This window comes from Erithacus rubecula, assembly GCF_903797595.1.
Source record: "Erithacus rubecula genome assembly, chromosome: 8".
NCBI classification, from domain to species: domain Eukaryota; kingdom Metazoa; phylum Chordata; class Aves; order Passeriformes; family Muscicapidae; genus Erithacus; species Erithacus rubecula.
The window spans coordinates 34075229-34095843 of NC_136659.1; the positions used below are offsets into that span (position 1 = coordinate 34075229).

A 20615-nucleotide genomic window follows, 5' to 3' on the forward strand; every position below is an offset into this window, starting at 1 on the left:
AGACTGCCCTACACACAGTTAGAATTGAAGATGCTACAACCCGTTTTCAAGGTGTTTTTACAGCAAGTGGATTTCCTTCTGAAAGATTCCTGGTCCCCAAGCAGAGTAATAAGAAGGGTGTGGAAAATGCCTGTGGCTGCTTCACTCAAGACCCATAAATGCAATGAGTCAGGTATTTTGCCTATACACTGTCCTACAAGAAATATGTTAAAAAACAGCTAAGCTGGCAAAATAAACCCCCTGTGCCTGTTGTTCCTGAGGTGGTGTGGGGCTGGCAGGGGATGCCCAGCTGTGTCCCCAGGAAAGGGAGGGAGGGCTGCTCTGTGCCTGTGGCCCAGGGACAGGTTGCTGAGCACCAGGGGTGGGGAACGGTTTGAAAATGAGGAAGGGGAGTTGCAGGGTGTGAAATTTCTTCTGGAAAGAAGGGTGTGTGTTGTGGTGAGAGCACAGGGAGGTCGGGCAAGAGAGCTGTAAACACCTCTCCAAGCAGGCTGCTTCCTTCCCTGTTCCCCCTGCAGCCCTGGCCTCCCTGCCATCCCCAGCAAGGAGAGAAGTGAGAGTTAAAACCTCCTGCATTTGGGGGTGTTGGTGTCCCTGCTGCACCTGCTCTAGGGCAGAGCAGCAGGTGTTTGTGGCCACATTGGTGCTCCTCCAAGGGATGAAGGGCAGGAGCCTTGCCCAGGGTGGCTGCACAGTATTTGATGTTGCAGAGATGCTCTTCAGCAGGGAGACACTTGAATGCAAGACCTTTTCATGTTTTCTTTGCTCCAGGCCCCAGTTTATTGCCCTGCCATCCCCTTTCCTTCTCCCAGAATAAAAACCCCATGGTTTATCAAACCTCATTTTCTCCAAGTGCCTTTCTAAGTTTAGTTTTCTCTCCTAATTGCATGCCAAGATGGGGAAGGGGGGGGGGGAGAAATTGGTTAATTGATTAGTAATTTAGTCTCTGGTGATATGCTTATTTAAGAAATCTGCCAGAGTTATATATGTCAAATGATTCACATGAAAACAACATCAAGTGAATCATATATAAAAATGACATAATTGCTATTAAACTTAGAAGCCATATGTGTGGCTGAGGAAATTACTGGCTTTAGCAACTCTTTTATATTTCTTCCCAAAGCCAGTTATACTCCTCTGAACAGAGAAAGCAACTTTATGTGTAGGAAAATAGTCCCTCTGAGTGTTATTTGGAGATCTGTTAATTCAAGGAAGTAGGTGCATATTCCAGCCCTGCAGGAAAAGAATCAAAATTGGGAGTGTTGGGAAGCTGAGGAAGGGGTCTGTTGCTTTTTCTTTTTCTCATCAGTGAGATTAAACGCCAGCTCTTGCAATATGCACCATCTGAGATTTTATTGCTTTCTGTTATTTTTAGTACTAGGAGGGAGATTAAATGAAATCCGGGATTATTTCAGACAGTGTTAAACTTTTTATTGCTCATTTCTGCCATCAGGCTCAGGCTGACCCACTTGGGTGGGTCACTCCAGGAGGTGGGCTCTCCAGACAATTAATTCCTCTACCTATATGGAGCCTTAGAGGAGAGCACCAGCGGAAGTAAATATAGCTATTAATACAGCTACTCTTTTATTTGACACAGCTCTCTTCTCAAAAGTCTGTTGTGTGCTGAACTCCACATATGCAAACACATGTGGCTCAGCATCCTTGCAGACTCTGTGGGATCACAGGCTCCTGTCACTTCCCTGGGCATTTTGGAAGCTTATTTTTATTTATCTCTTTAAGGCTGCTTGAAATAAACCTAAACTGATTTAATATTTTGCATTTCTTTATCAGGAGATTATTAAGAAGGCTGGGTTTTTTTTTTTTTTGAGTGTGTATTTACTTCAAATCTTTACATTAAAAAAAAATTAGCTTGATACAGCTGACTTGCTCCTTGTTACTGATGGTTCCTTCATCTTTATTCCTTTTTATAGGGTGGTGCCTTTTCCATTAGTCACAGCCCTCGACACGTTGATATATGCAGTAAGGAAGGCTTTAGGTGCTGGTGGTGATGAATAGCTGTTGGAGCACTCTCCTGCAGTTAATCTTGGCAGGAAGGAGAAATTCTGGTCTTGCTTCTGCAGGTTGCAGAGGTCTCTGGTGTCTTTGGGCTGGGTTTTGTTGGTTCAGGAGCGTGCCTGCCAGCTGCTGCAGGCACAGTTCTAGCCCAGGACATTAGCAAGCCCCTCTTGGAGAGGAGGAGGGGTGGGCAAGCAGCTATTCAGCTCTGACAGGGTGCCTGTGTCATCAGCACTGAGGGATGGGGCATCTATTGTGGCCTGTGTGATGAGAAACCCCCCCAGTATTTTCTGCAATTAGTTGCTGATAAATCAACTTCTAGAAGCCACACATTAAAGACTATCTCAGTGTCATGATAAGCTGTATTTTGTTATGTTTGGAGTAACATTCCCCATAATCTGGGCACTCTGAGTGTCCCATGGTTTGTCCTCGGCCGCCAGCCTGGACACTCATGATTTCTCCTGCAGGCCTTTGGGCTGCCCTGGCACAAACAAGCCTGTGGGGAAAGTGGGGATTAAACTGTCCTGAGCTGGGTTTTTTCCTGCTGTGTGTCTGTCTGATCTTGCTGTGGAGCCAGTGATGTAAGAGGAATGAGCTGGGGCTGGAGTGGGCAGTGAATGCGTCTGCGATGGGAATAACGATTTATTCCGTAAACACGGAGCGCTGATGGAGCCCTGAGCTCTGACTCAGCCCAGTTTGGGACACCCAAGCCTTTCCTCTTGCCTGTGCCTGCCAGCCCCTTCTGTCCCCTCAGACCTTCAGCCTTCCACCAAACACAGCCTGGGAGCTCATCTCTGATACTCGTCTAGGACTGCCACTGAACTCGTCAGTAAACACAAAGGGCTTTTCTTCCAAAGAGTTAATGCAGCTGCTTTGCTTAGTTTTTCAAAGGGAAGGGATGAGCTTGGTAGGGAGCCACAGAGTCACCAACATTTCTAAAGAATAATCTAACTTGTTCCCATTTAGAAAACTTACAACAAATCCAAGTGGAGAATTGGTATCAGCAGTCGCGAAACTTTTTTTTTTTTTGATTTTGGGAGCTCTTAGTCATTTTTGTCTGAATCCAGGTTCACAGCTGAGTCATTCCTTCTGCTCTTCTTCCCCTGGTGACTTTTCCATGCTGCTTCATTTTTCCCAGATAGATATTACTGGAGTAAGGCTATGCTAACCACACTGCAAGTAGTGAAAACAGCGTGTGACTTCCTTGGGAAGCAGAGAACGTCCTCAGTGTCTGATTCTGGGATGTGTGTCCCCATCACATGGAGGTCTGTGCAGTGGCCAAGTGCATCAGGATAAAGTGTGGGAGAGGCAGATGCCATCAGTGTCACTGGATTTACCTCCAGCTCTGGCTAGAGAGGAAATGATGAGTAAATGTGTTGTAATCTTCTCTCTGGTGCTCAGTTTGGCAGTGCAGAAGGCTGAAGAGGGGCTGAAGGAACCAGTGTCAGGAGCTGCTCTTGCACACTTTGTGTTTTCACCTTGTTTGGGATTGGCACAGCATGGGATGGCTTGAGAGAGAGCAAAATGAATTTCAGAAGAGAAAAGGGTCCTCCATATAATGAAGACTTCAACTGAAATAAGTGTGTGGGGGGAAAAATTATTTCTTTGCATGCCAGATTTCTTGCCACTTTCAAGCTAATCCTTTCAGTTCACTTCAATACAGTCACTGAAGTAGCTTAGAAAAAGAGAGAAAAAGATCTTTGATATGCTAGATCAACCAAAGTTTAAAAAATCTCTCTTTGTATATGCCATTTATAATGCAAATCTCAAGTTGGCATTTTAGTTTCACTTACTGCCGTTACTGAAGTACCTTGGAATACAAAGGCTGGAGATGGAGGGAGATCCCAAATGACAGAGTGCCTTTAATAGTTCAATAATAAATGAAAAAAAAAATTGCATTTCCTCATTTCTGTAAATACCTCCTACCTCCATAGTGTGTGAGGCACTGGGAAAAAGAGAATCTTACTGTACAGAGGCTGAACTTATTGCTCTGAGTCTTCTGGGAATTTGAATTCAGCTTTGGTAGGGGATCCCCAAAAGGATTTGACCCTGTTCTGGGGTCTGATTTTCCTCCTACCAGGAGAAAATGTAAGTCTTAACCCTGTTTGCTTGGGCAGTGAGCAACTGGTTAAGTTTTCTTTTGGAAAGAAGCCTAATTTCTGAGAGTCGCCTTCCCAAATATATAACCTGATTTCTTTCCCCTGTGTTCCCAACATTTAAGCACTGATTAAATGTCACCAAAGATAATAGGAGAAATGCTCATGACGGCCAGGCTATTTTAAAATAGCATGGGCATGCTTAAAGCAATAAGTAATTTTGCCTCTGCTACACAGTGTGTTTAATGCATATTTAAATTAAACTGTAGACAACTTTGAGCAGGCTGAATCTGGAAATGAGTTATCTTTCTAATTGGGGATATTTTGGGATTTGCCCTGCTGAATTTCAGACAGCCACTCTGCAGAAGGTGACTCTTAAATGGGGTGATTGTGGGCTCCTGTCATTGCTCAGAGTGGGGGTCTTGAGATTATCCTGCCTGACTTTTGAATCCTTGTGTTTTGATGTTCTGGGGACAGTGGGGGAACTTGTTCTGTAGTTCATAACCCAGACCCATGCTCTGTTTCCAAAGCAGAATCAGTTTTCCTTTTCACTCCCTGCTTGGTGCCAATGTGCCTTTGTCTCCACTGAGAAATCACTGTGGCATCAGAGTTGGAGCATAGTTCAGGGTATTTTCTATGAGTCAAAATAAAAAGATTATATGTTTCTTTATTAATATTCCTCCACTATGTTTTTTTTTTTAATTTATTTTATTTTATTTTATTTTTAAATTGCAAACACTACTTAAACCTTGACTATAGCATGTGCTGCACTGTATCCACCAGAATTTCCAGTTTGATTTTGAGGGGTTTGGAAATGTTTTGTTGAATCTGGCAAATGATGGGTAAAAAAAAAAAAATTGTCCTCTAACTGATCTGTTACTGATTATCTGAGTGCAATGTACAGATTAAGGGCCTGATCTAAAGACCACTGGGGTCAATTGGCTGAAGTGGACTTTGAATCAAGTCTTAGGAGCATTCAGAGAATGCTGTGGTGGAAGGTGCTGGAGATGAGCACAGCACACTTTCCTCTCCAATAAGCCTGAAATACTCCAGCTGAAATTCTAAAGCAGAGTTGGTTTTCTGGCTCTTATTGAAAAGCTCTAAAATTATTGCATACATATTACATATGTAATGTGAGAAATATTCAGCTGGGAGCAGAGATTATTTGTAGCATCTCAAGAATGAGACTTTCCAGGTGTAGGAATGGGCATTTCAGAGTTTCTTTTTTTATTTTTGGACAAAAGGGTGTTTCATCAAGCTCTCTGCTCTTCAAAATTCTATGATCTAAGTCCTTCAGATTACATGTTTTCCCACACGGCAGTGATTCTATTGCCTTTTTCAGGCTGCTATGGAAAAACTTGAGGGAAAAATATAAATAAAATATGCCCAAGCATGCAAGTCAATGATCTGTGTGTTAAGCCTATTGGCACATACAGGACAATTTTATTGCATGACCTACTAGTTAAAAACATCAAAAATATAAGTCAAGTCATTTGAAGAACTGCTGTTTAGTGAGTTAGAATGAATGAAGTCTTTATTGAGTGCACACTTCCAGATTCATCATTGGTTCTGTCCTAGTCATGCCCTATCCTAGTCTTAACTGCCCCAGGCAGTCTTTTTGAGGCCACTTGACCTGCCAGTCATATTTCAGAAACTACTGATACGGTTCCTGATTTAGTTCAGATTCCAAACAGGCTAGCTGCTGGATTACAGACTAATGACCCATCAGATGCTAAAGGCAAAGGCTTAAAGTGCTCTAGTGAATAAAGCCTCAACATTGTCTGAAGGGAAGAATTTATTATGTCATTAAACTTGATTCAATAAGTTTCATTTCTTTAGATGCATTGCACTAAGCAAGAAGTCAGGAATTAGTGGGAGGGAGAGATACCATTTTGATTCTCTTCAGGTAAAGCATTGATATTCAAGTAGAGCAGCAAGGGATGCCATTTCATAGGATTTTGGCTCTATTGCTAAAAACAATAGGTTGAGAAAACTCTTCATAGCTGATTAACTAACCATGGACTCCTCAAACTGGGTTCACTTGAATATATGCTTCACTTGGTAAATACACAGCAAAGTGAGGCTTGCCTGATTTGATGAGACCCTTGGTGAGGTTTCAGGGGCTTTCCATCAAATATCAAAGCCTCAGTGGTGTAAAGATATTAGTAGCAAGTTATAGATGGCACTGGGATTTAATGCAAAACTTAATACGAGCAGATAATGTGATGAGTCAAACGGGGATTGCAGCCTGCCTCAGAAGAATATAACAGTGGTCTGAAGGAGAAAAAAAAAAAAAAAAAAAAAAAAAAGCCTGCATAATGCAGAGATCACTTTAAAACATAAAAAAACCAAATTACAAAAAATAAACATTTGGTGTTTTATCTATCTGCATATGTCTCCTAGTTGTGTTACAGCAACAGAAAAAAAAAAAAAGTGTTTATAAATAATAACAAAGATTCTTCAGGAAAATGTTAGGATTTCTGCCTGTAGCTTTGTCACTCATCCCTCCCAGTATTTGGTGGAGTTCCTTTGAGTCCTTCAAGATGTTTTTATGTTGTAGAGGTGGTCACAAAATCAGGAGGGAAGGAAAAGGCTGTAAAACAAGATTTTACTGGCATTCTTTAATATCAGACAGTAAGATGGTAAGAGAGTATATTTTTCAGTTTTAAAATTAATTTAAATGTGGTTAGATTATCATTTTAATAAATTATGGACCTTATTACAAATGTTAAGTTGCACTGCAATATTTTGTACTGTATATATTTATATTACAGCAGGTCTGGGATTAGGATTTTTTTATTAGATAATTTTAATCACTTTAATACAATTCATAATCAAAGGGAGTATTTAATATTCAGATCTTAAAATTAAAATTGACCTGATGGACTGATAGTCTCATTCTTTAATGGAGACTATTTTTTCCCTAAAATGCAATAGCTTTTTCTTGGGAGTTAAAGAAATAGTAAAGGTCACTCTGATTCATGTTCATACACAGCTCTACTTTTTTCCCTTTTCTCTAACACACTGGAAAGGCAAAATTCACTGCTGTGTTAAAACTACTTTCCACTGTGATCTGAATGATTAAATCCTGCAGATATATCTGTATATACACACATTTATGAATTCATATTTATCTTTAGGCTTCTAATGAAAAACATATATAATTTAACTGACCACTGCAAGATCTTAATCTATAGGATGGGCTTCTGAAGAGCTAAAGCTGGGAAATTCATACAACTCCAAAGTGTTTTTCACCTTCTCCTGCTGTCAGAACATACTTAATTAGTGTGATAGTACTAAGTAGGTGGCCCACAAGTTTTCTCAGACCAGTATGAAATTCAGCTTTTTCTGATTTATGGTGGGTTTTGGTTTTGTGCTGGTTTTGGACAAAGAGTTCTGCTGGGAATCAAGGAAAATTATGTATTTAGGATACACCAGTCCAGTGTAGACCAGCACAGAAACTTTTAAGACTTTGTGTTGGAACTAGAATGGGCACTTCAACTGCCTAAAGTTAGTAAAAAAATTTTGGAGGACTTTGCTTGGTGATTGTGAAACAAATGCTGGAGTCTTGGGAGCTGCTGTGTAGTGGTGTTGGAGTGAGGTTTTCTACCATCCCCTGTGGTGGCATTTTTGTTCTGACCCTGAGTGATGTCACCTGCAGTGTGTGGGCATCCTCAGCCTTGGTCGTCTTGTCCTTCTCCACTGAAAATGTCAGGAAGATCTGAACTGGCAGTTTGAAAATTAAACAGATTTCAGTATTGTGCTGAAAAGGCAAAATATGCTGGTTAAATATGAAAGGGTGTATATTTATCTTCAGGCATCAGCTGTGGCATCTTGTGCTGGTTGTAAGGAAATGTTACCCCAGCTGGTGCAGTAGGACCCTGTTTCTCAGCATTCTCTCCCCATTCTGCTGCTCCCAGTATGTGTAAAAGCAGCTTGCTGGAGACTGAATCATGGACATTTCAAATTTATGGGACCTCCCAGATGCCCATGGTGTTCCTCTTTATGAGTGGTTTTCCTCAGGAAGGAGGGGAGAGAGGGATGAGGAATAAAAGAGGGGAATGTGGAGCCACAGGTGGCCTCAGCACATTCTCCTTCTCCTTTTGTGAGCCAAAACTCTTCACCAGTCCTATAGCTGGTGTGGAGAAGGCCATAAATACATTAAAAACCACCCCTCTCACTCCCAGAAATCTCTGTGTCTGAAAACATACATTTCCTCCTTTTTTTTTTTTTTTTTTTGGTATTGATTCTGGATATAAAAATGGGGGCTTTAATCTTAGGAGATCAAACTCCACAAGTGGCTCTGTGTAGCCTCAGCACAATCTCCATCAGTTTTCCCAAACTGAATAACAGGGTTAATATTTAACCAGTCCATGGGAGTGTGAAGTGATTGTTGCCTCTGTAGAACCATGTTTTATTGTCACCCAGTGCCTGTTCCTGGCTGACCTGGGCAATGTGTCCTTGCTGTGGCCAGGAAGGGCTGTCAGGTGGCTTCTTCTCTGGCAGGGATGTGGAGCTGGGCTAGTAGAGTATCAGCAAACAAGATGTGCACTAAGGGAGGTTTTTCACCAGGTTTTTGCTTCATGTGCACCTTTGCTCATCTTTCATGGGGAATAGATGCAATCTGAGGCTGCTGGAAAAATAATAACCCGAAATACCAGATTTTTCTATATTATATGGATGGAGAAGAGAGCAGGGCAACACTGCCTGCTCCAAGACCACCTCAAAACCTTCTTTCTCTCTTCTAAACCTGTCCCAATTCAAACTGCACTTAGAAATTTTAACCCAGACTTGAAATTTTTCACAGCATTACAAATACTCATTCATTTCTCTTCTTTGACTGCTAAACATGTGTCCTGCAAACTAAATACGCCGAAGGGGAAAGAGAAAATTTCTTTCCAGTTTAATGCTGTCATCACTCTGTAGCTCAGGCTCTGTTGTGCTATGAAAACACAGAGTATAAAGATTTCTGCTAGAAAATATGGATTTGACTCCTCCGTGCCAGTGATGTTGTTCTTTATGGTGTTTCTTCAGCCTGTTCTGAAGATACTATTCCAAAAATAACTTCAGGTTTAGAGTGCTTTGGAAATGTTAACTTTCAGGAAAGGAGATGAAGTTCAAGTTCTTCCATTTTCTAGAAGGTGAAATAGAGGCATGAGGAGCAACAGCTGACCAATTTTTCTTCTTTTTATATTGTCTGATAACACAAAGGGGTGTACCTTTGGAAATTAAATTTGCATGCTGTTTGTATAGGAGAAAATATGGATTATTTTTGTCTCCTGCTTAAAATAGGTGTGTGTCCCCCCCGCCTTTTATTAACAGTTTCAAATCTGTGAATTTATATTTTATTTAGATATGATTGATGTGTATGTGTACTTGGCAGTTGCTTGGTAAAGTTGTGTGTAGTATTTTCTATGGTTTACTGCAGCCCTTAGTTCTTGTCTCTGATTTTTTTCACAATATCTTCAGATACCTAATTAAAACTTAGGTAGCTTTCCAAAGTTGGATAGTTGGCTTAAAGGAAAAGAGGGGATGAAAATCCCACCCAAACATTAGTCTGTGTCAGGTGGGTTTCCTTTCCCAGCTGTAGTTTATGGGATTATCATCAGATCTTAGCACTGGGAGGAAAGTTAACCACAAAGACAACAAGTTACAGTGACAAAATGTGTTGTTCCTTTTTTGCAGTGGATGACTTGAATTTCCAGAAGGGAGTCTCAGTTACCTATTTCAGAATGCTCCATTTGGCCCCAGGTATTTCAGGTAGATTAATAGCCTGGTGTAACATGCCCAGTGTGAAACCAGTGATGCAGTGGTGTTACCTTGGATGCCATAGGTACAAGGTACAAACTTCATTTTCCTGTTTTGCTCTTGCTTGCATTCCATCTTCCACCTTTTGGTAAATTTTAAACACACGTTGCAGCTCGAGCAAGGTTATGATTTGGTTTGCTTGCAAAAAATTAGTGCACTGACAAGTGGGACAGGTCATCATTTTCAAGACAAGAATGAAGCATCAAGGAGTTCTTAATTGTTCCAAGAATTTTTCTTCGGATTTATTTTAGTAAAATATCCATTAATCAGACACAAAGCTGGAGTATGGCATGCATTCTGTTTATCTACACATTAATATTAAATATTTTTGTCTCTCCTGTTGCCTTTGGTTGCTTCCTGGCACATAATGTCCCACAGATGGAAATGAAGAAAGGACTGCATAACATCCTCATAGCTAAAAAAGTGTCTGTAAGCTCCTAGAAATGGCCTTCCAACCACAGGCTGGTTTGGTGCTCCCAATATAGATGTAAGACTATGAAATTTGAATCTGAGAGTGTTTTTGGACCTGAGTCTGCATGATCCTTGTTCAAGGGATGCTATGGTCTGAGGATGTTGTTCTCAGAGAATCATGTGAGATGATAAATGTGGCTTCACCTTACAGGGAAAGTAAGGGCTGGAGAGACTCACATTTTTAGGTGGATTTGGGTAGATAAGTAGTTTCTTCATTTAGGCAGGCAACCAAAATCCTTGCACGAAATCTGACCCTCCAAAGGACCTGAGTGGCTTCAGCTGGCACATGGAGTTGCAAACAGGGTGGTCAGTTTGTCTGACCCTGGGCTGGCCAGTTCACTTTCTCTGGCTGTCCCCTCTCTCTCCCCCTTTCCCCTTTGGGCAGCAGCTCAACACTGGGAATCACTTTAGAAAGTAACACTCCTAGAAGTATATTTCCATTTAAGTTCATGAGATCAAATGCTGGTTTTGATTACAAAAGAGCAAACCTATTGCCCTCCACAGGGTTGTGTTGATGTAACACAGCCATAAAAGAGCACAATTTGTTTAGCCTAGCAACAACGAAGACTAAGAGGGGTCATGATTGCTCTGTGCTTAAAAAAAAAAAGGGGATGTAAACACCAAGAAGGGTTGAGTGGTATTAGTTAAATGACAATATTGGCATGAGAACAAACGAATATTCAAGAGCCATAAATAAAATCAGCCCAAGATTAAGTCTTCAAATTATCTCACTTCTGGAAAAAACTTCCCATAGAAGTTATGGGGTTAACAGTTTTAAGATGAAGCTAAGTAGTTTATGAACTATATTCACTTTCAGCATTGTATGATGAGCATAGAAAAGGACAAGGCTCTAACCCAGAACTGAGCAAGATTTTTTTGTGTTTTTATAAGCAAAATTTAGCCCGTCTTGCCTGCAGTACTTCCACTTCAGAAGATGTGTTTATGTGAGCCCCTTTTGCTGAGCACAGCCGAGGATGTCCAAGCTGCATCTCCCAAATAAGGTGGTGGATTTGCTTTCTTCAGAGCCTGTCATCCTTCTCGGGTATAGGTGTGCTGTATTTGATGAACTGAAATAATTTGAGAGGCAGATGGGTTATCCTGACATCTCCCTTTTGGCAGGGCTGCCAAGCTCTGGCTGAGGTTAGGAAGCCACTGCTCCCTGAGTGTGGTGGGGGTGACCCCAGGGTCCTCCATGTGGGGCTGGGGCACCACGTCCACATCCGTGCCCTGTTGGGGACCTGGGAATAGATTACAGGCAGTTTCAACTTGAAATTTCCTTGCTCTCTTGGGGGTGAAATATAATCCTTGCCCTCTCTCTAACACATCCTTTGTGGTTTAATTTAAATGGTGATTTTTACCGTGACATGTGCTGTTCATCTGCTAACCCTCTCCCCAATATGTTCAATTTAAAGACTCATCAAACCTCGGAATGTGCCTCTATCTATAGACACAGAAGCGTGCTACGAGGTAGTTTACCTACTTAGGTTGGTACCTAGGAGCTTGTAAACAAATTCATAAATTTGTCATGATGATTATAGTGTTGGCAAACACAATGGTTGATCATGTTATAAATGTTTATCAACACCCGCACTCACCCACCTGCTAAGAGGTGCTACGCTTTAATGAAATTGTTTGAATATCAAGGCTGGTTGCTAAGATACAATGTTCTTGTTACCAGGGATGTGATGCTTACAGATTTCTGTTATCAAATAATGATTAGAGATGTGCTAACCTCAAGGTGCTCGGTGCAGTGGAAGGCTTACCGAGCCACAAATTAGTAAACTGTCTGCTTGAGCAGACACTTACAGAAGGAGCACATGTGCATCAAACTTACCGAGCTGACATTTTTAAAGAAGACAAGATCTGGCAGTGTAAATGTTCCTATAGATGATGAAAGACTGTCATAGGAAATGTTTACATGATCTGTTGCCTAGCACAATGTCTTCGTGCCATTTTCCCTCCCGACGCAGAGCAGTGTTGAAATCACCAAGTCAAATAACTGCTTTCCTCTGGCTCACTAGAAATGTCTCTTGCCATTCACCTCTTGAAATTACACACTCACAAATTTCTATTTTCTAAGGGCCACGCAAAGATGTAAACAAAGGAGTGTAAGAAATTGGCCAGCACAGGGGTCTGCTGGATAAAAGATGCCATTTTTGGGAACTGCAGTGGACCCAAGGTTGAAAGTTTTGCTGTTGTTAAAACCACAGCTAGATGTTAAAGAAGACAAACATCAAATATTGATGATGTTTTCTTTTTAATGTAGGTGCTCTGAGGGCTCTGATTTGCTAATGCACTTGGTAATAAGGTATAAATATTGTACTCCATTTTATTCTTTTACCAAGTGCTTTTCACTGTTATTAATCATCAAAGAAAATAATGAACAGCACAATATAGGTGATCAAAAGGGTTTTGCTTGCACTGCTGCTGTTCTAAGTAACCTTTAAGTGTAATTGCTGATCTCATTATTGAATTAGGGCTCAAGGTGTGTTTGCAGTCTCTTCGTTAGCATGAATTTGAGTTTAAAGCCAGTTCAGCTGAAATTATCTCAATTGTAGGCAGGGTTCATGCTTGCCTGTGAAACTCAGTGTGTTTTTACATCAGCAGTAATTGTTTGCTTCAGTGTAAAGGGATGTTATTTTCCTGCTCCTGTACAAATCCTTTTGTAGCTACTCACAAGACACTCCTATTGCTATAAGTAAAAATCTGCTGGCAATTAAATCCAATTCAGTGCAGTTCTAGCAGATAAGTAGACAACTTCAAAAATACAGAATTGCAAAATAGAAGAAAAAAAATCAGCAATAACTTACTACGGTTATAATTCATGATATTAAGCTTTACCCTTTGGATGTAAAATTCCTACTTTATAAAAATGATACAAGACTGCATCCTACAACAGGATCTTAACATAACCCATGTTCTACCTACGCTGTGTGGGCTGTTCAGACAAATAATCGCCTTCAGCAGATGCCTTTGTCATAATGAGTGTGATAGTTTAATATTTATGGAAGAACTGCTGATTTTCAATGCCTGCTTTAAAACCCCAAGAATAATTTTTCCAGCTCTAAGGGCTGCATGGAGATGAAATGTGTTGCAGAGTGAATGGGATGTAGAAACCTCTCTGTGCCCCCTTCCAAGGGATGGGAGTGGTTCTCTCTCCTCCTGCCTCCCCAGTTTTACATAGGGAGCAGCAGTGGGGCTGGTAAAAGAGGCTGATCACTCTCAGTTGAAGTGATGCAGAATTGTTAATTTCTGTTGCTTAAGCTGAGGTGGGAGAACTTGAAATCTGGCCTCTATGGGAATGGATTTGCAGCGTGGCTTGTGTTCACCTCCTGGGACAGCTGATCCCCTTTCCCTGCTCTCCCACCTGTTCCTCTACTGAGCTTTGGACCTGCATTGAATTTTATGGCTCTGCTATAATATTTCTGACATTTGTACTTCTGTTGTGGCATATATTGGCTATGAAAATATAAAATGTTCTCTAAAACTGAGTCCTAAAATTTTGCTTCCTTTCACCACTAGTTATCAGCAAGCTGGGACTGTGGCTGTGGCCACCATGGAAATGGACATGTAGTGAAATGCCTTGAAATATCATGAAAACACAAATGCTCACCTGGCCCTTTATGAAAGCCCTTTATCTGCTGCAGCTGCCTGTGAAGTGAGAGAAAAGTTGTCCTTTTTTTCTGCCTTTTTTTTTTTTCCTTTGGTTTGTTGTAATGAATGATTTACATGGCATTAAATTATGTTGGGATCTACTGTGTCAGGTGGCATGACCTGATATAACCCAACTTAATGCAACACATATGTTTAGATTGTATTACACGTGAAGAAAAATTCCCTGAGAAGCTGTCAGGAGCAGGTGATTCCTGCAAATGGAAAATATTTGCACAGTGATATTTTATACGAGTCAAAATTGAAAGGTGTGTAATACTTCAGCATGGATTTAGGAGCCTTAGCCTTGCTGACTTTGCTGGGACTAAAACTTTTTTATATGCCACTGTTCCCTTTGGAAATATGATTTAACAGCTGAAGTTGAGATGGAAATTTTGCAAAATCTTGCTTTCGTTAGAGCTGATGAAGTTGCAGTTGTGTAAGAGACTGCAAGTGAGATCCAAATCAATTGACTCGCAGCTAGCAATAAAGCAGGATGTAAGGAATTCACACAAGCGAGTCTGGATTATTATTTTCCTTTTAAAATATTGCGTGCTTGATCACTTCCCCTTTTGGAAATCAACTTGATAGGAATGTGGGCCGAAGTGCAAGGTTTACATTTCACTCCGACATGACTATGTCGAGGTACCCAGCTCTAAATTTGGAGGCTCATATGGATTTTTTTTTTCCTTTTCTTTTTTTTTTTTTTTTCTTTTTTTATTTGGTGTCATAAATAGGATGCTAAATTTAGAGTCTAAATATAAACGTTCTGCTTTTCAAAAGTGCTGAGCACCCTGCAGCTCCTGCAGACTCCATTGAGACTTTGCCTTGGTGTGGGATGCTGCTCCCAAATGCACCCCATCCCAGGGGGGAGGCTCCTGGGTGTGTGCATTTGGTGTTGGCACAGCACAAAATGTGTGTTTGCAGTGCCTGACACCCAAAAGTCAGGGGAAAAGCCTGTGTGACCCTAACTGTGCACACATGTAGTGGCCTTCTCTGTGTATATGTTATGGTGGGATTTGATCATGTCCTCTGCTGGGATGGATGCTTGGGAGTGTGATGAGAGAGAGGCAGGGGTTACAGCCAGACAGATGTTTCTGGGAGGACAGAGAAACAACAAGTCTGTGGTTTGGGAAGCCAAACATTGACACTGAGCTTTTTCATGTGGGAGTTTAAAACCAAGGCATTGTCACACTTCCCTTGCAGGGTGGTTTTTACCTGTAGACTAGTTGCTGTTGCATCTGTGTTGGAGATACTCCTGTTTCTACTTTATTCAGAACCTTTTCTATCCTGTCTGGTACTCAGCATTTCACCTTATATTTATCAGATTTTTTCTACCTTTATCCTGTTTCATCAGACTCATAGTTTCCTTTTATCTGGATTTCCCCTCAACCTCACTTTTACATAGTTTCTGTCTGAAAAGCACTGACAGTTTAAATTTGTATTTGGTCTGGGTACCCAGCCCTAAATCCAGGAGCAGCATTTGCAGGTGATAAATTCTTTTGCTCCTGTAGCCCTAAGCTGAGTTCGAAACTACCCCATGCTATGTAAATGGCTTTAGAAAACCCTGAGAAAGGATAGGGTTGGCTTGTGAGAAAATATATTTCAACTTTTAGAAGTTTTTTTTTTAAAAAAGGAGTTAAAGATCTGTCACAAACTTGAGATGTGAAAAAGAACAACCTGAGATATAGATAAGAACAACCTGTCCAAAGGCAAATGGGTGATCCTGGACAAGTGCTACCCCCATTTCTGTTGAATCCCAAATTCCTACTTGGAATAGTGGTAGGATCTTTGGCAGGAATAAGCCTTGCTGTTATTCTGGGCAAGGCAATGCATTTCCTCTCCCCAGCCCTCATCAAAGAAATGCCTCAACTTTTTTGAGCTGAAGTGTCTCCAAAGCATCTGTCTCTCAAACAGATACCTGGCATAGCACTGCCAGCTCAAACAGTTAAAATTGGCTAGACAAAAAGTGACTGAAATCCGTGTCTATTAGTAAGAGGAGTTTTCATGCAAACGATTATATGTGTTGCTGCCACTGCCAATAACGCCAATATTTATTTTTGTATTATGCACAAACCTTTAAACAGGATCATCCTCGTTACAACACATCATCAGGGGCTACTCTGCACTGAGCATATGGCAGGGCTGGAGCTTGGAGAAGTGGGTAGTAGCTGGTAAATGCTGACAGCTGAGAACAGACCATTGTCACTACTCTGAGCATGTTTGCAGTCAGGGTGCAGAGGCAGCAGTTACCTGCTTTTGAAGGCTCCAGCTTCTCCAGAAAAGATGGGAGCAGATGTCAGGAGCCTTGGATTTGGATCCGACAAGGACTTGGATCAAAATATCAAACAAAAATATTTTAGGGAAAGTTTCTGGGAGGAAGTGAGCTATATGGGGAGCATGGCTTGCCAGGCTTTTTAAAAATAAAACGTTCTCACTCTGTGTTTAGCTCTCCCACAGTTTGAAACACTTGCGGTGATCGAGCCTAGCAGCCCTTGTCAGTCTACAGTACATCATCCCCCTTCGGTTGGCTGGGAACATCTCTCCTGTAAGGGCAAAATAAAGCTGCTCATTTTGCACACATGCTTTTGAAACTATAGGCAAGGAATACCTAAATATAAAACAAGGGCACCTTGGACTGAATGCTTCTGACTGGGGCTGTTATCGCCCTTTCCCCTTGCAGTCACACATCTGCTTCTCCTGCCTTTTCTTACACGCACCTGTGGCTTGCTGACAATCACAGAATGGTTTGAGCTGGAGGAGACATGAAAAATCCTCAGGATCCAGCCCCTGGCCCTGGGAAGGCACAGGGACAATGTGCTCTGTGGTGTGTGTGAGCTGCTCAGGTTCACACCACTGTCACACCTCGCTCACTCCATGCTCAGGAGTGCATTTCTCCAATTAAATACCAAACCCCAGCACCATATCTACAGAGGCAGCAGGAATCTGGTTCATGGGTGGAGGAGAGAGGGGCCTTCTGCTGCTTTCACAGCCCAGTGCATTTCCCTCAGTCCTTTGTTTGCTGGGGGGTACAAGATTTGGGGGTCAGTGAGCACTCTCAGCTTCCTCTCTGTGTTTTTCTTGGAGGGCTACGTAAGCAAATCTCCTTGTGGTAATTGTGGTAGTGCAACCAGTAGGGAGAACTTTTGGTCTTTTTAAAATTGCTGTCCGTATGAAGCTTAAAAATATGTATCTCTGACTGGCTTTCTGAACTGTTCTTTTTGTTGGCACTTTGAAAAAAGTAAAATTAATTAAAAATAAACTTATTAGTAACTGCCACCAAACTGAGAAATGGGCAGGTTTTTCTAGCATTTTTTTCACATGAAACTGCCTGAGTTGGGAAGACAGGATGCTTTTCAATGCATAGATTATGAAAAAAGAAGAGGATTAGCAGACCTTCATAGAAGAACCATGAGTTATGTTAATCCACGAGTCTCTTTATGGTAATTGCAAACTAAATCAAATGACACAACTGTTGAAATGTGCTGTAGAATTTTTTTGCCAATTAACAATCAGAAACAGTAATGTTGATGTTCCTATGATAAGTCATAATATGTCAGTTTGCAAAAGCATGCAAAGTAAGTTTGCTGTTTCATGGCAAGCTTTTCTTTTGTTGCTTGGTAATGAATTGTAATGTAGCTGCTTCCCATTTACCGTGAAGGAGTAACCATCAGCACTTGGTGGGCTGGGGGCATTCCAGGGGTGAAGAGAGGGCTATTTTGGCTATAAGTGTTGTGCTCAGTCTGTGAATATATTGTAGAAAGGTTTATTCACCAAAATGAAATGTAAAATCTACCTAGCTGATGTCTCTTCGCATACCAATATTTGAACCGAAATTAAGATGCAAGGTGGCTCATCGAGGCAGGTGATTTCACTCTTTACAACACCATAACACCCAAATACGGAATCATCTCAACCAACAGCCCCCATAAAATATTTTTTAGGAGTATGTTTTACGGGGAACAACTGAGTTGGAATGAGCAGAGCATTGTTTTGTGTACTAATTATCTACATCAGTTGCTGCGCAGGGCGGCTCGGAGCGCCGTACCTGCTGTGCCCAACAACTCGCTCGCAGTCACGGAGTGTATGCTTCCTGTGGGCACCTGCCTGCTCTGTGCAGGCCATCACGTTGAGCAGTGTCACCTTGTGTCACATCACAGATGAGATGTGACCCAGTGTAACCTGGCACAGCGCTGGCACCGCAGCGGATCGCAGCGCGGCGGAACCGCGCTTGTCAAGGGCAGGGAAACGCAGGTTTGTCCCTTAGCCTGCCCCAGTGTAGACAGTCTGGAATATCTCTCTGGGATATAAAGGCAGGAATTTCCCTGCTTGTGCTTATTTATGATACTTGTCGTTTGGGAAACAGTAATCTTCCTACTTTTTAATCTAAATTGAACTGTGGTGAGCACGCCAATAAAACACGCCACGACAAACAAAGGAAATTCTCCCTGTATTAATAATAAAATCTTTAAGATTTATCGGTTTCTCCCTCTTTCTTCCCTTTGTGTGATGCAGTCTAAAGCAACTGCTGCATTTATAGATGTCTGATAAAATTTTAATAGAAGAACCCATTACCTTTGAATCTGGAGTGGAGAGACTATATCAAAATCAGGAGTGTTGAGCCTCAGCTAAATATAACTTGTGAACTTGGAGTAGCAGCCCATGAGCTTTATGATGCTGATGGATTTACTTTCCATTGCCACAGGCAGTGGGACAGTGAATTTTGTAGCAGGTGAGGTGCCATTAAAAAAGAGCAAGAGATTTTCCAGCTACTGAGCACTGGGGTGCTGGTTGGACTCCTTTTTTTGTAGGTCTTTCCCTTATAATGATTCTCTGAGGAGGCTGCATGAGACACACCATTGAGGATAACTCCACAAAACTAAAATATTGGTGTTTCCCTCAATTCTGGAGGTTACTGAGGTCTAAACAATACTTGTATTCTTGCCAGAGATGGGGTTTTCCATTTATTAAGATGAGCTTTGAAAGAAAACCTTAATACAGAGTTTAGCAGCTAAATCCAGAATTAATTTTAGGGGGAAACAATGCTGCTACTTTATACCACATTGCCTTTTTCCCAACCTGGAAAAGAAACTTGAGATAATTTTAGTAAGGAAGTAATATAAAAGGGGATTTTTATTCGAAGGCCTTCAGAAGCTTTTCAGGAGCTGCTTGCTCTCCAATATCCAACTCTGACTTGTGGATGCTCTGCTCACCTGGCATTTAGTGCCTGAATAATCATCTTTTTAAGGGCAGACTTCAAATTTTATGGAAATGTAGGAAATAAATTTCCACTTTTTAAATTTTATTTTATATACTTAGTGATATTTCGGGCAGGTTTTTTTTTTTTTTTTGACACTTAAATCTTTAGCAGAATTTTTTAACGCTTCTGACACATTACTAAATGAAAATTGATGATTTTAAATACACACACACACATATATATATATATTCATGCATATATATATATATGTACCATGAAATATGACTTTTTCTGTGTCATTTAGAGAAGAATCACTTTTTCCATGGAAGGAGGAGCTGCAGTTCAGGACTGTTTTTAGCTGTGTAATTACTGCTGATTACTGATTAGCAGGTAGAAAAGAGCATTTTTAGGACTAGGAACTTTCACTGTCTCATTTCTTCTATACTATGTGAGGTAAAAAAAACAAGCGACTGTATTATTTTCTACCATTTTTTTTTTTCTGTTTGACTTGAAATGTGCTATTTTCTGAGTGTTTTATTAGCAAAAAATCCAGATATTCCTCTGACAGGATGGAGTTTAAAGACTGGGTTAAAACATGAAGTGAAATGAGGTTCTTATCTGAATCCCTATCTCAGATGAGAGGGTTTATTACTGAGCTAATAATGTTGTAACTAAAGTTGCAGGATGCAGCAGGCTTCAGACAGAAGCTGATGACCTCTATTATGATGCATCCACTTTAGAACCAGATGAAATGTAGTAAAATGTATTTAAAAATATTTCAGAAACATATGTAGCTACCAGAATCTGAAGTCCTAAATGCATACAGCCTCTATTTCTTCACCAAAAGATGAAGCTGGTAAATACAGTAACATCCTTTCTCTCCTTGAGCTGAGCTGAATTTAAACTGTGAGCTTCATTTCCACAATTCAGTGTCCAATATGCAATCTGATCACACCTCCACTTTTGTGAGTTGTAGCCATGGCCTTAAATTAAATTACAAACCCTACATTGGAGTGACATAAATCTGATTTTGGGCTGAACTTGAAGTGTTTGAAATACCAAATCACTACTCCCTGATCCCTAATGAGAAGTAATCAAAGAATTTAACCAGCAGTACAAACACTTACACATCACTACAGAAGTAGCCAAATTGACTCAAAGTACTCTTTTTCTCTATGAAAAAATGTGTGCAAATGTACCCTACTGACACAGACTCTGCCAGCACAATCACTAAAGAGGAGGGAAAAAAATCCTTTGCTAAATTCTTAAAGAATCCTAATATTTTTTTTTTCTGCCTTCCCTTCTATAAATCTGTTTTTCACTATTTTACCCTCTGCCACCTTAATAATAAAATGCAAAAAGAAATTATCTAG

The 20615-nt window shown here is 40.9% G+C and overlaps 2 long non-coding RNA genes across 4 annotated transcripts in view; one reads left to right on the plus strand and one right to left on the minus strand.

Annotated features, from left to right (window-relative positions):
- LOC306804723 overlaps nt 1-20615 on the plus strand; it is a 103597-nt gene that overhangs the window by 24976 nt on the left and 58006 nt on the right. The gene's annotated exons all lie outside the window — the stretch shown is intronic.
- LOC306804756 lies at nt 16060-17787 on the minus strand. 3 transcript variants are annotated; one of them, XR_013774991.1, is made up of 5 exons: nt 17697-17787; nt 16675-16796; nt 16481-16588; nt 16296-16372; nt 16060-16193 (listed from the first exon to the last, which is right to left on the minus strand). It is a non-coding gene; the product is annotated as an uncharacterized lncRNA (long non-coding RNA). The 3 variants fall into 3 exon arrangements; XR_013774992.1 differs by having other exon boundaries at nt 16060-16230; XR_013774993.1 differs by having other exon boundaries at nt 16060-16372.